The following is a 2,963-nucleotide window of genomic DNA, read 5'->3' on the forward strand; positions in this document are numbered from 1 at the left end:
TAGTCTCTCCTTTTGTTGCTTACCTAATGATTTGTTATGAGATATAAATTCTTATGGTGATACCAGAGGAGTCTGAATTGAGAAGAGATTGTAAAAATACTGAAATACAGGCAGTATAAAAATATGATGCTAATTCTGCAACTGGCCTAAAATGTACTCTGACTATTTGAGGGTGGCTATTGTCCCTTTTTAGGACAAAATAAAATTTCCTAATTTACCAGCAGCTAGCAAAAATGGAAATAGGAGCATAGAAATAGATGAGGGACAACAACGACAATTTTTTTTTTTTTTTAGTTCTACTTGGATTTGGCTCTGGTAGCAAAGTTAAATAAGTTTCTTGGGGAGTTTTCATCAATATTTAGAAATGAAGGACTTTTAAAAAATTGTTTTTCTTATAGTTTAAGAAAATTCATTTCTTTAATTGATAAGAAAAAAAGAGAAACTTTTAAAAAGCCTTGAAAAGCCATATAGATTCAGTTAATTTTGTAAACATCTTTTGCTGAAAGAAGCATACAAAGGTCAAGAAGATAAAAAGATGTAGCAAGGTGGGAGCATAAATAGAGCTTGAGACTTGTGAATTAAGCAGCGTGGATATGAACCAAATTAATGTGGAAGCTGTTAGAAGTGAGACATCTAAATTGACAGATACTATTTCCATAAGTATTAAAAGTTTTGAAAAGAAGGAGATAAAAATGGAGAGATGAATTTCACAAAGTGAAAAAGAACATCTAATAGACAATGCTACACCTATGTGGTGTTGCCTTAGCCTCTTAATGTATTTATCTCTGCTATACCTCTACTTGGGTCAGTGACTTATGTTTGAAGGCACAGCTGTGTTGAAAAGACAGCTTCATTATTTAGGAAAGAAAACTGCCTTTGTAGCAACCTAAATGGATCCCTCTCTATCCATCATTCTTTAGTAACTAGCTCAAGGTCAACAAGTAAATAGTTCATTGAGGCTAATTGTGCAGTGAGGTACAAGGCAACATGATGGTGTTTTCCCTGAGGTTTTTGACTGCTCCAGAGGGCTTCTAACTCAGCCAGGTGCTCCCTCAGAAGGTTCAGCTATTCATTAGGAGACTCCAAGAATTTCCACAATATTTGCAGAAGTTTGATTTTTTTTCCCCCATTAACTTTATTGGAACATTTTAGGTATAAAATACAGTTACATTCATCATTGGGATCTTGTACCATTACATGAGTATCTTGGTTCTTATTTTTTTCCCCTTCCCTTGCCCTCCCTTCCCTATTTGCAAAGACCTTGTTTCCATTTTTTTCCTCTTCTCATATTTTTTCCTTTCCCTTTTTTCCCTTCCCCTACCCCTCCCAATTCCCCTGCTCTCTTAGACCTTTTCTTCCTGTTACACAATATCAATTATACATTTTTTAAATTACAACATTAAGATCTAGGAGACGTTACCACAGATTTTACAGAATTTAAAAGGATATAGAAAGCATATTACAAAAATCTTTTTTGAAATAAATATGGCAAATTCTAAGAAGTACCTTAGAAGACAAATTAATGAAACTAACTCTGGAGGAAATATAAAATCTGAATAGCACCTATTAAAGAAAGTATATTCCTAGCTTGAAAACCTACCTATATGACAACAGCAGGCTCATAAACATTTTAACTGATAAATTATATCAAACAATTAAAGCAGAAAAAAGAAGGAACAGTTCTCTCATTTTAGGAACTCAACATCGTTGCAGAAGTTTGATTAAACTGAATGAAGACAACCTGGCTCAGACTGGCAGTCAGGTTTCCCACTGGGTAGCCTTAAGAGTTGTCTTATTTTAGCATCTCTTCTCTATCAGCCCTGCCTGCCATGCCCTTGTCCAGATATGGACAAGAACAACAGTATCTGCAGGATCTGTTGTGCGCAAGACGTGAAAAGAATCCCAGTCCAGGTTCAATACATTAGAAGCCTTGCCTGGAAGCAGGTGAGATCTGGAATAGTCCTTTTGCTCAGACCAGTAACTATCTGGGTGGCTGGGTATGAAACACAGGCACATATGTGCCCACCAAGTAGTTTTATTTTGTGGTGGACAGGGCCACACTGAGGGGCCATATCAGTTACCACAAGGCACTGAAATTATACAAACATCCCTTGCTCAGAATCTATGCTGGTCAAATATTCTGGTTATTATTTAGTTCTTGTCTAGGGGCTTGATGTATAAGTAGCCATCCTTTTAATTTTTTAAAATTGAGATTAAAATGAACATAATATAACATTTTATATAACATAACATTTACTTTTTTAAAGGGTACAGTTCATTAGTTAATTGACAAGGTTATACAACCACTGCCACTACCTAATTCCAGAATACTTTCTTCATCCTGAAATAAAATTCTGAATTGATTAGAAGTATCTTCCTATTGCCTCCTAGCTCCAACACTGACACTATCAATTTTTTTTCTGTTTGTATGAATTTGCCTGTTGTGGACATTTCATATAAGTGGAATAATATATGTGGCCTTTTGTGTCTGGCTGGTTTCACATAGCCTGAAGTTTTCAAGTTTATTCATGTTGTAGTGAGTATCAGTACTTCATTCATTTATTGCCCGATAATATTCCACTCTATAGATCTATCACATTTTATCTGTTTATTCATTAGCTGATGAACATTTGAGTTCTTTCCACTTTTTGACTATTATAAGTAATGATGCTATGGGCATTCATGTACAAGTATTTATGAGGACATATTTTCAGTTCTCTTAGGTATATGGCTGGAAGTGAAACTGCTGGATTATATGACAATCATATAATTTAATGTCATTTTAATTTTCAATCAGTGTGTTTACAGCATTATTATCTTTCTGCTCTCTTCTAACTTATTTGTCTAAGTGCATACCACAGAGCTGGAACTGTAAGTGAACTGACAACACTGGGGTCTAAATCTGCAAGACAACACAGAGCTTCAGACTCCAAAAGGGGAGATGTTTACCAAGGACTCTTGGC

The sequence above is a fragment of the Heterocephalus glaber genome, unplaced genomic scaffold (genome assembly GCF_053883595.1).
Source record: "Heterocephalus glaber isolate CG9 unplaced genomic scaffold, H.glaber_assembly_v1.0 deba00001429, whole genome shotgun sequence".
Classification (NCBI taxonomy): domain Eukaryota; kingdom Metazoa; phylum Chordata; class Mammalia; order Rodentia; family Bathyergidae; genus Heterocephalus; species Heterocephalus glaber.